We start from the raw sequence: 12,559 nt of genomic DNA, 5'->3' as shown, positions 1-12,559 counted from the left end.
AAAGAATGATTTGGAGATGCTACAGCTTTTGCAATATTATCCAGATAAAGATGTCAGAGAAAGTGCCCTCGCAGTGGCTAAGAGTCACATTTGGTAGCTGTCAGAAACTAACATAGGATTGGCATTTTTGGATGAACGTATCAGTCAGGCTGAGAAGGATAAGATGTTTGAAAATTTAAGAATGAAACCTGCAAAGAAAAAGGAGCTGAAACAGTTGGAAGGTAAAAAACTAGTTTTTGAAGGAAAAGACCTCAGCGATTTTGTTACAAGTAAAACAAAGACATTCTTTGAATTGAATTTTGGGATCCACGATGTAGAAGAATATTGCAGTGATACAATAAGAAGCTCCATCAGTGCTCTTAAGGTGGTGAATGACACCACAGAAAGGGGCATTGCTCTGATAAAGAAGTTTAATAATTTAATCAGAGATGAACAACCGAAACAGTTCTTGTTAAGAGTTGTCGAGTATCATAGAAAAGCCGTCACCAAGCGAACAAAAGAAGGAGATGCATCTTTCACAGCACATTAATGTAAATCATTTAATACATATGATACTGCCTATCAATGTTACTGTTTATTGTCACTATTATTCTAAGTTTTTAATTGTTTGAATTTCTAATAAATACTTAACATTGAAAATCTGTTTTTTTTGCGTGCTTTTATTAAACTGATTTGTGTGCAACCTCTAAACATAGTTCAATCATCTTGAAAATTGACATATATACTTTTTACATTAGTGAGACTCGGGGCGTAAGCAAAGTCTGCAAAAAGTTGACATTTTAATTTTTACCATACAAAATGAAACACCCTAATGTACATCTTAAAAATTTAAGTACATGGATCCATAGTATGATCAAAGTCAAAGTAATCAAGAGCAACGTGTTTCAAAGGCTCTACGACATTCTTTCTCAAAGCTGATAGTAAAAGCACACAGTGAGATTTATATGTTATGTTGAACCATAGGAAATGTTCACTAGTTGCCTACTCCTGGCCTAGTGTATATTGATCAAGAGTATGCACTGAAGAAAATAACATCAGACAACACAGTCAGATGTAAGCTCTCCTTGATCAAACTATGGCTCAGCTCCAAGACCTTTATTTAATCAAAATATAGATTTACAGTATATAACCCCTATAAGGGGGCTCAGTTGGCTCTAAAATGGGAGTGATCTGATGTATTCCATTGGTTGGTGGGTTGGGCAATGAGCTAGTCCATGGGCGGATTCATGAAGTCATCAGGCTGGGTTGGTCCATGAGGTCATCAGGGTGGGCGTCACTGTGGGTGGATCTATGAGGTCATCAGGGTGGGCGTCATCTTGGATACCAGAGCATGGTGTGTGTTGAAACAGGAAATGGCAGCCATCTTTAGTGTCACACTTTGATCTGAGCAAGCTTATGTAAAGTGAAATAATATACTATGGGTCCTTTCTCTCAATCTCTTATGTCTTGAGATTAATTAAGTATTTGATCTTATAGCTCTCCTCAACATATACACAGCTGTAACCAATAAAACTGGTACAAAAGTCACATGACATGACCACTGGTATAACCACTAGAAGATGGTACAAAAATCACCTGATATGATAGTAAAACCACAACTAACAATAATGCAATAATTAATAAAGAAAACTTCAATACGAAAATCAAGTTATACAATCCATAGGAGATAAGTAGTGGAACGTGATTAATTTGTGGGCATTTAGTCCTCCAGGGTATCAGATGCCGAGATTATACATCCAGAACGCTTCGCTCGTCAGGAGGCATCTTTGGATGTCTTCTCCTCTAGGGGATTTACGCATTCTTTCAATACTCGGTATTCTAAAAGAAGCAGTACGGTTTTCATGGTGAGTAGTAAAAATGTCTGGTTGCGTGAGACACTGCGATGGGAGATAGAAGCGATTATGTCAGATACTCTGTTATCTTCCTAGTGGTACAAACCACATATAGAACATTTCACTGTATTCAGTTTATAATATAAACCACATATTGTGAATTGCAATTAATATAGTCCTTAACACTAAAACGCTGTGAACCACCGTAATTAGGGAAATTGCGGGATCTCAAAGAATGCTGGCAAGTTGTGCAGCGATTGTTACCGCACTTAAAAAAACAAAACAGAACGGTCTAACCAAGTTCTATGTTATGTTTAGAATCGAAGAAACTCAGCGATAAAATGTTGCCCAAGGTAACCTGGTTCCAATATGTTGGAAAGAATGGCATCTTCATACAAGGCAAATGAGACACGCAAGGCACTTTCTCTCTGCTGAGATTCCCATCATCATAGGTGATTTCAACATCCCTATTGACACCCACCAGTCAGCAGCCTCCAAACTCCTGTCCCTTACTTCATCCTTTGGACTTACTCAGTGGTCCTCTTCAGCCACCCACACAGACGGACACACATTAGACCTTGTCTTCACCCATTTCTGCTCCCTATCTAACTTCACAACCTCCCCTCTCCCTCTATTTGACCACCATCTACTCACTTTCTCATCCCTGTTCTCCTCACCTGTCACCCATGTCCAGCAACATGCGCACCCACGCAAGAACCTCGCACACATAGACACCCACACACTCTTGACTATCCTACCACTAGCATCCATATCCTCACTCCACGACACAGACACTGCCACTGCTTTCTATCAGCTATTGACACGGTCGCCCCTGTCATGCATAGCAGAGTGCGACGAACCAATAGACAACCCTGGCACAATAACATCACTAAAAGGCTTCGGCAAGTATCCAGAATTGCAGAACGGCGTTGGAAGAAAACAAATTCGCAAGATGATTTCACTGCACTCAAACAAGCAACACTCGCATTCAAATCAGCTCTCACCTCTGCTAAACAGGCCTACTTCCCAACCCTCGTATCTTCCTTATCCCACAACCCCAAACAGTTGTTCAACACTTAACTCCCTCCTCCGCCCACCACTGCCCCCTCCGAGTTCCCTAATCATTGTCGAGCACTTTGCGACGCACTTCAAAGATAAGATTGACCAAACAAGGCAAATCTTTGTCGTCAAACCACCACAAACCCTTTGTATACCAGACCAATGCCCTAACCCCATAACTTCCCGCTCACTGAAGGAGAGCTTGCTTATCTTCTCTCCAAGTCACACCTCACCACTTGTGCACTTGACCCCATCCCATCCCACCTCCTCCCCAACCTCACCACCACACTAATCCCATCCCTAACCGATCTCTTCAACCTATCACTAACTTCTGGTACCTTCCCCACTGCTTTCAAACATGCCACAATCACACCTATCCTCAAAAAGCCATCCCTTGACCCATGCGCTATGTCCAGCTATCGCCCCATATCTTTGCTCCCATTTGCATCCAAACTCCTGGAGCAGCACGTCCATGCTGAACTTTCCTCTCACTTTGCATCTAACTCTCTCGTCGACAACCTACAATCTGGCTTCCGTCCCCACCGTTCCACTGAGACTGCCCTGACCAAAATTACTAATGACTTACAGCCAAAGCTAACAGACAATTCTCTATACTCTGCCTTCTAGACCTGTCCTCTGCCTTCGACACAGTTGACCACTGCCTCCTACTAGAGATCCTCTCTCTCTTTCTTTGAGGTCAAAGACCTCGGCCTATCTTGGATCTCCTCATACCTTACCAACCGCACATTTAGCGTTTCCTACTCCCATACTACCTCTTAATCTCGCCCCCTCTCCATTGATGTCCCTCAAGGCTCTGTCCTTGGGCCCTTACTCTTCTCAATCTATACACTTGGACTGGGACAACTCATAAGGTCCTATGGCTTTCAGTACCATCTATATGCTGATGACATTCAGATCTACCTCTCTGATCCAGATGTCACCTCTCTGCTCTCCAGAATCCCAGAGAGTCTATCAGCCATATCCTCCTTCTCCTCTCGCTTCCTCAAGCTCAATGTGGACAAATCTGAACTAATTATCTTTCCTCCATCTCGCATATCTTCCCTACCAGATCTATCTATCAAAATAAATGAAATCACACTTTCCCCTGTCCCCAAAATTCGCTGCCTCGGAGTAACCCTGGACTCTGCCCTGTCCTTCAAACCGCACATCCAAGATCTTGCCACCTCCAGCTCAAAATTATTTCCAGAATCCGTCCTTTCCTCAACCCTCACTCTACCAAAATGCTTGTGAATGCCCTCATCTCGCGCCTCGACTAATGCAACATCCTCCTATGTGGCCTACCTTCTAACACTCTCGCACCCCTCCAATCCGTCCTTAACTCTGCTGCCCGACTAATTAATCTCTCTCCTCGTTACACTCCTGCTTCCCCTCTTTGCAAATCCCTTCACTGGCTCCCAATTTCCCAGCGTATCCAGTTTAAACTACTAACACTGACCTACAAAGCCATCCATAACCTTTCTCCTCCATACATTTCCGAACTAATCTCTCAATATCTTCCCTCACCTAATCTCCGATTCTCCCAAGATCTCATTCTCTCCTCCACGCTTATTCACTCCTCACATAATCGCCTCCAAGACTTCTTCCGAATATCCCCCATCCTCTGGAATTCTGTGCCCCAACACGTCCAGTTATCCACCACATTTGCATCCTTCAAAAGAAACCTGAAGACCCACCTCTTCAAAGAAGCTTACAGCCTGTAATGACCACACGGCCACCTCAACACCATCGGAGCTACTGCAACCCTCGACCTACTGTCTCCTTCCCCATAATCCTGTAGAATGTAAGCCCGCAAGGGCAGGGTCCTCTTCCCTCTGTATCAGTCTGTCATTGTAAGTTTTGTTTACTGTAAGTGATATTTGTATTTTGATGTAACCCCTTCTCATGTACAGCACCATGGAATTAATGGCGCTATATAAATAAATAATAATAATAATAATGATGCTCATGCTAGGTCACAAACAAAATGGCAGCCTCTAGAAAAAAGCTTGCTTAGATGGAACACTGCACGTGTCACAATGAAGACCTTTAACAGTGAAAAGCCATGCTATCATAATGGGCTTCTGTTTATCTCTCAGGCCACAGTCATGACAGTTACATTGTTTATTAAGCCCTTAATGACCGAAGCTTTTTTCGCTCCCCTCCTTCACAGAGCCATAAAATAATATTTTCCAATTAATATGGCCATGTGAGGGCTTATTTTTTGCAGGACAAATTGTACTTTGGAAAAACACCATTGGTTTTACTATGTCGTGTACTAGAAAACGGGAAAAAAATTCCAAGTGCGGTGAAATTGCAAAAAAAGTGCAATCCCAAACTTTGTTTTTTGCTTGGATTTTTTGCTAGCTTCACTAAATGTTAAAACTGACCTGTCATTATGATTCTCCAGGTCATTACAAGTTCATAGACCACAAACATATCTAGGTTCTTTTTTATCCAAGTGGTGAAAAAAAATTCCAAACTTTGCTAAAAAAAATAATTTAAAAAAAAATAATAATTTGCGCAATTTTCCGTTACGTCTCTTTCGTGATTTGAGGTTGGGTGAGGGCTTATTTTTTGCGTGCCGAGCTGATGTTTTTAATGATACCATTTTGGTGCAGAGGGACGATCAAAAGAACCTGTTATTGCATTTTAATACAATGTCACGGCAACCAAAAAAATGTAATTCTGGTGTTTTTTTTTCTCGCTATGCTGTTTAGCGGTCAGGTTAATCCTTTTTTTATTGATAGATCGGGCCATTCTGAACGCGGCGACACCAAATATGTGTAGGTTTGACTTTTTTTATTGTTTTATTTTGAATGGGGGGAAAGGGAGGTGATTTAAACTTTTATATTTTTAAAAACATTTTTCTTTAACTTTTGGCATGCTTCAATAGCCTCCATGGGAGGCTAGAAGCTGCCATAACTCGATTGTCTCTGCTACTTAGAGGCGGTGCTCAGATTACAGGGTGGCGCTCACAGCAATCTGGTATCAACAACCATAGAGGTCTGCAGGAGACCTCTGGTTGTCATGCCGACGCACCAATGACCCCCGATCATGTGACGGGGGTCACTGATGGTTGTATTTCCGGCCGGATGTGCTTGTTAAATGCTGCTGTCAGAGTTTGACAGCAGCATTTAACTAGTTAATAGGTGCGGGCAGATCGCGATTCCGCCCACGCCTATTGCGGGCACATGTCAGCTGTTCAAAACAGCTTACATGTCCCGGCTTTGATGCGGGCTCACTGCCGGGACATGTTTTTAGAAGCAGAATTAGTTGGTTTCTAACTTTGCACAAGATGGGTGCTAGAGCCAATATGGCTGTTCAATATATTATGGCTGACCATTCTCTTACAGTCCCTGCTGACAAAAACATGGTGTTCTTCGGGTGATGAGATTTTTTTTGGCATCAGAAAAAGCATTTAGCTTGGTGGTCAAAAAAAATCAATTTTGGCCTCATCTGACCATAGCACTTTTCTCCATACATTTGGGGAGGCTACGAATAGGGTTTGGTCTTTCCTCCACTGGCTGGTCATGGACATATATTGTAACATGGACCTTCTTACTTCTAACGTATGGAACTTTTGTTCCCCAGAATTCCTAGGATTATTACAAAATGATGGTAAAGTAATCTCCCAACGGTTCACCCTGGAAGTCAAGAAACTTCTTCCATGTCCTACCGTAGATTCTAGATGTTATAGGTTTTCTGCTTTTCAATAGGGTGGAGACTAACCCTGGTGAAAATCCCTGGCGACTCAGTAACGCCCTCTCAAATTCCAGGCTGCCAGATGGAAGCCCTTCTCCTGAGAGTGGCTCACTGACCCCTGGGTCAGCAGGTCTGGAACTTCTGGCAGAATCCACGGGTCTGTTATTGACATCTGCCTTAGAAGGTAGAACATGGCCTCCTTGGCCAAAATGGAGCTATGAGTATTATTTTCGCTCAATCCTCTCTTATCTTCCGGACTATTGTTGGAATCATCACTATTGGGGGGAATGCGTAGGCCAGAGAGAACCTCCATGGTATTAGTGGGGCATCTACTGCAAAAGGATGTTCTCTTGGATTTAGGAAGCAGAACTTCTTGACTTTTTTGTTGTGTGAGGTGGCAAACAAGTCTATTTCTGGTGTGCCCCAGGCTTGTACTATTTGTTGGAACGCCAGGGGGTTTGAGGACCATTCCCCCTGTCTCAAGCTTCCGCGACTCAGGAAGTCTGCATGTGTGTTTTCGACGCCCCTTATGTGTAGTGCTGTCAGGGATGACAGGTGTTGTTCTGCCAACTGAAAAAGTAGATCTGACACCTCCATGGGGCCCCGGGTCCTCGTCCCCCCCCCCCCGGTGATTGATATAAGCCGCCACTGCTCGATTGTCCGTCATGTTCCGAGTATGACGGCCCCGGAGCAAGGGGAGAAGATATTTCAAGGCCTTTTCCACTGCCCATAGTTCTTTTTCGTTTGAAGCATGATTCCTTTCTCACAAGGACCAGGTTCCTTGTACTGAATGAGACCTCAAGTGAGCACCCCAACCTATACCGCTTGCGACGGTCATGATGATGTCTTCGACCGGTTTCTGCCACTGGACCCCCATTGTCAGATGTTCCTTCACAGTCCACCAAATTAGGGAATCTCTTACGCCCAGAGAAAGACATAGATTTCCTTCTACATGTCCTCCTAACAGTTTCTGAGCTGACAGAACTTCCCACTGCAGCTGTCTCAGGTGAAATTGTGCCCATCCTATAGCCGGAATGCATGATGTTAATGAGCCTAGTAGGGACATTGCTTTTCTTAGGATCATTGCTGGCTGATGTATTGCTGTACCAGCCAGGTTCATTATTTTGGCCACGTTGTTCTCCGGAAGGAGGCAGAGCTGACGCCCGGAGTCCAGTATTAACCCTAGGAAGGACTGCACTTTTACTGGTACTAATCTTGATTTGTGGGTATTTATTATCCATTCCAGCTCTACAGGTCCTTCTCAAAAAATTAGCATATAGTGTTAAATTTCATTATTTACCATAATGTAATGATTACAATTAAACTTTCATATATTATAGATTCATTATCCACCAACTGAAATTTGTCAGGTCTTTTATTGTTTTAATACTGATGATTTTGGCATACAACTCCTGATAACCCAAAAAACCTGTCTCAATAAATTAGCATATCAAGAAAAGGTTCTCTAAATGACCTATTACCCTAATCTTCTGTTATGACCCCAATGGCGAGGGTCTCAGAGGTACGTGGAAGTCTGCAGAATACAAAAATCCAGCTCATAGGGCAGTGGTAACTGGGTTGACCATATATCTACTTCTAACGCCAACACTAGAAGTAGCCGGGGATCATTCCTACGTTGATTCTAGATGACACGCTCCAGCCGGAGAATCTAGCTACCCCTAGTAGAGGAAAACAAAAGACCTTTCTTGCCTCCAGAGAAGGGGACCCCAAAGCTGGATAGAAGCCCCCCACAAATAATAACGGTGAGGTAAGAGGAAATGACAAACACAGAAATGAACCAGGTTTAGCACAGAGAGGCCCGCTTACTGATAGCAGAATAAAGAAAGGTAACTTATATGGTCAACAAAAACCCTATCAAAATCCACACTGGAAATTCAAGAACCCCCGAACCGTCTAACGGTCCGGGGAGAGAACACCAGCCCCCTAGAGCTTCCAGCAAAGGTCAGGATATAGATTTGGAACAAGCTGGACAAAAATACAAAACCAAAACAAATAGCAAAAAGCAAAAGGCAGACTTAGCTGATATAACTGGAACCAGGATCAGTAGACAAGAGCACAGCAGACTAGCTCTGATAACTACGTTGCCAGGCATTGAACTGAAGGTCTAGGGAGCTTATATAGCAACACCCCTAACTAACGACCCAGGTGCGAATAAAAGGAATGACAGAAAAACCAGAGTCAAAAAACTAGTAACCACTAGAGGGAGCAAAAAGCAAATTCACAACAGTACCCCCCCCTTAGTGAGGGGTCACCGAACCCTCACCACGACCACCAGGGCGATCAGGATGAGAGGCATGAAAGGCACAAACTAAATCAGAGGCGACCACCCAGGAATTATCCTCCTGACCATAGCCCTTCCACTTGACCAGGTACTGAAGCCTCCGCCTGGAGAGGCGAGAATCCAAGATCTTCTCCACCACGTACTCCAACTCGCCCTCAACCAACACCGGAGCAGGAGGCTCAGCAGAAGGAACTACAGGCACAATGTACCGCCGCAACAAGGACCTATGAAATACATTGTGAATAGCAAACGACACAGGAAGATCCAGACGAAAAGATACAGGATTAAGGATTTCCAATATCTTGTAAGGCCCAATAAAACGAGGTTTAAATTTGGGAGAGGAGACCTTCATAGGAACAAAGCGGGAAGAAAGCCATACCAAATCCCCAACGCGTAGTCGGGGACCCACACCGCGGCGGCGGTTGGCAAAGCGCTGAGCCCTCTCCTGTGACAACTTCAAGTTGTCCACCACATGATTCCAGATCCGCTGCAACCTATCTACCACAGAATCCACCCCAGGACAGTCAGAAGGCTCCACATGACCCGAAGAAAAGCGAGGATGGAAACCAGAGTTGCAGAAAAAAGGCGAAACCAAGGTGGCGGAACTAGCCCGATTATTAAGGGCAAACTCAGCCAACGGCAAGAATGTCACCCAATCGTCCTGATCAGCAGAGACAAAACACCTCAAATAAGCCTCCAAAGTCTGATTGGTTCGCTCCGTCTGTCCATTAGTCTGAGGATGGAAAGCAGACGAAAACGACAAATCAATGCCCATCCTACTACAAAAGGATCGCCAGAACCTAGAAACGAACTGGGATCCTCTGTCTGACACAATATTCTCAGGGATGCCGTGCAAACGAACCACGTTCTGGAAAAACACAGGAACCAGATCGGAAGAGGAAGGCAGCTTAGGCAAAGGAACCAAATGGACCATCTTGGAGAAGCGATCACATATCACCCAGATAACGGACATGCCCTGAGATAGCGGAAGATCAGAAATGAAATCCATGGAGATATGTGTCCAAGGTCTCTTCGGGACAGGCAAGGGCAAGAGCAAACCGCTGGCACGAGAACAGCAAGGCTTAGCTCGAGCACAAGTCCCACAGGACTGCACAAATGACCGCACATCCCTTGACAAGGAAGGCCACCAAAAGGACCTGGCCACCAGATCTCTGGTGCCAAAAATTCCCGGGTGACCTGCCAACACCGAGGAATGAACCTCGGAAATGACTCTGCTGGTCCACTTATCCGGGACAAACAGTCTGTCAGGTGGACAAGACTCAGGCCTATCAGCCTGAAATCTCTGCAACACACGTCGCAGATCCGGAGAAATAGCTGACAAGATAACTCCATCTTTAAGAATACCAACAGGATCAGCGACTCCAGGAGCATCAGGCACAAAGCTCCTAGAAAGAGCATCGGCCTTCACATTCTTTGAACCTGGTAAATACGAGACAACAAAATCAAAGCGGGAGAAAAACAATGACCAGCGGGCCTGTCTCGGATTAAGGCGTTTAGCAGACTCGAGATACATCAGATTTTTGTGATCAGTCAAGACCACCACACGATGCTTAGCACCCTCGAGCCAATGACGCCACTCCTCAAATGCCCATTTCATGGCCAACAACTCCCGATTGCCCACATCATAATTTCGCTCGGCAGGCGAAAACTTCCTGGAGAAAAAGGCACAAGGTTTCATAACAGAGCAACCAGGGCCTCTCTGCGACAAAACGGCCCCTGCTCCAATCTCTGAAGCATCCACCTCAACCTGAAAGGGAAGTGAGACATCGGGCTGGCACAAAACAGGCGCCGAAGTAAACCGGCGCTTCAACTCCTGGAAAGCCTCCACGGCAGCAGGAGCCCAGTTAGCTACATCGGAGCCCTTCTTGGTCATATCCGTCAACGGTTTCACAATGCTAGAAAAATTAGCGATAAAACGACGGTAGAAGTTAGCGAAACCCAAGAACTTCTGAAGACTCTTAACCGACGAGGGCTGAGTCCAATCAAGAATAGCTCGGACCTTGACTGGGTCCATCTCCACAGCAGAAGGGGAAAAAATGAACCCCAAAAAGGGAACCTTCTGTACACCAAAGAGACACTTTGAGCCCTTGACAAACAAAGAATTTTCACGCAAAATTTTAAAGACCAACCTGACCTGCTCCACATGCGAATCCCAATCATCAGAAAAAACCAAAATATCATCCAGATAAACAATCAAAAATTTATCCAGATACTTCCGGAAAATGTCATGCATAAAGGACTGAAAAACTGAAGGCGCATTGGAGAGCCCAAAAGGCATCACCAAGTACTCAAAATGACCTTCGGGCGTATTGAATGCGGTTTTCCATTCATCACCTTGCTTAATGCGCACAAGGTTGTACGCACCACGAAGGTCTATCTTGGTGAACCACTTGGCACCTTTAATCCGGGCAAACAAGTCAGACAACAGCGGTAAAGGATACTGAAATTTGACAGTGATCTTATTTAAAAGCCGATAATCAATACAAGGTCTCAAAGATCCGTCCTTTTTTGCCACAAAAAAGAATCCCGCACCAAGGGGGGAAGAAGACGGACGAATATGTCCTTTCTCCAGAGACTCCCTGATATATGAACGCATAGCGGTATGTTCAGGTACCGACAGATTAAACAGTCTTCCCTTAGGAAACTTACTGCCTGGGATCAAATCTATAGCACAGTCACAGTCCCTATGAGGAGGCAGTGCACTGGACTCAGACTCACTGAAGACATCCTGATAATCAGACAAATACTCCGGAACTTCCGAAGGCGTAGAAGAAGCAATAGACACAGGCAGGGAATCCCCATGAATACCACGACAGCCCCAACTTGAGACTGACATAGCCTTCCAGTCCAGGACTGGATTATGGGTCTGTAACCATGGCAGCCCTAAAACAACCAAATCATGCATTTTATGTAAAACCAGGAAACGTATCACCTCGCGGTGTTCAGGAGTCATGCACATGATAACCTGTGTCCAATACTGCGGTTTATTTGCTGCCAATGGCGTAGCATCAATACCCCTAAGAGGAATAGGATTTTCTAATGGTTCAAGAGTAAAACCACAGTGCTTAGCAAATGACAGATCCATAAGACTCAGGGCAGCACCTGAATCTACAAACGCCATGACAGGATAAGACGACAGTGAGCAAATCAAAGTTACAGACAGAATAAATTTAGGTTGCAAATTACCAACGGTGACAGGACTAACAACCTTAGCTATACGTTTAGAGCATGCTGAGATAACATGTGTAGAATCACCACAGTAGTAGCACAAGCCATTCCGGCGTCTATGAATTTTCCGCTCATTTCTAGTCAGGATTCTATCACATTGCATTAAATCAGGTGTCTGTTCAGACAACACCATGAGGGAATTTGCGGTTTTTCTATCACATTGCACCGAATTAGGTGTCTGTTCAGACAACACCATGAGGGAATTTGCGGTTTTGCGCTCCCGCAACCGCCGGTCAATTTGAATAGCCAGTGCCATAGTATCATTGAGACCTGTGGGAATGGGAAAACCCACCATAACATTCTTAATGGCTTCAGATAGGCCATTTCTAAAATTAGCGGCCAGTGCACACTCGTTCCAATGTGTCAGCACGGACCATTTCCGAAATTTTTGGCAATACACTTCAGCCTCGTCCTG

General features: G+C 44.5%; 1 protein-coding gene across 2 annotated transcripts in view; it reads right to left on the bottom strand.

Annotated features, from left to right (window-relative positions):
* Positions 1-651: 651 nt before the first annotated feature.
* SHISA4 (shisa family member 4) overlaps positions 652-12,559 on the bottom strand; it is a 91,584-nt gene continuing 79,676 nt past the window's right edge. The window contains exon 6 of one of the 2 annotated variants that reach the window (XM_077295331.1): positions 652-1,877. The gene's annotated coding sequence lies outside the window, so the exon portion shown is untranslated. The remainder of the gene's footprint in view (positions 1,878-12,559) is intronic. The other variant, XM_077295329.1, reaches the window with a different exon arrangement.

This window comes from Ranitomeya variabilis, chromosome 3 (assembly GCF_051348905.1).
Source record: "Ranitomeya variabilis isolate aRanVar5 chromosome 3, aRanVar5.hap1, whole genome shotgun sequence".
NCBI lineage: Eukaryota > Metazoa > Chordata > Amphibia > Anura > Dendrobatidae > Ranitomeya > Ranitomeya variabilis.
This window is presented reverse-complemented; position numbering and strand designations above follow the sequence as displayed.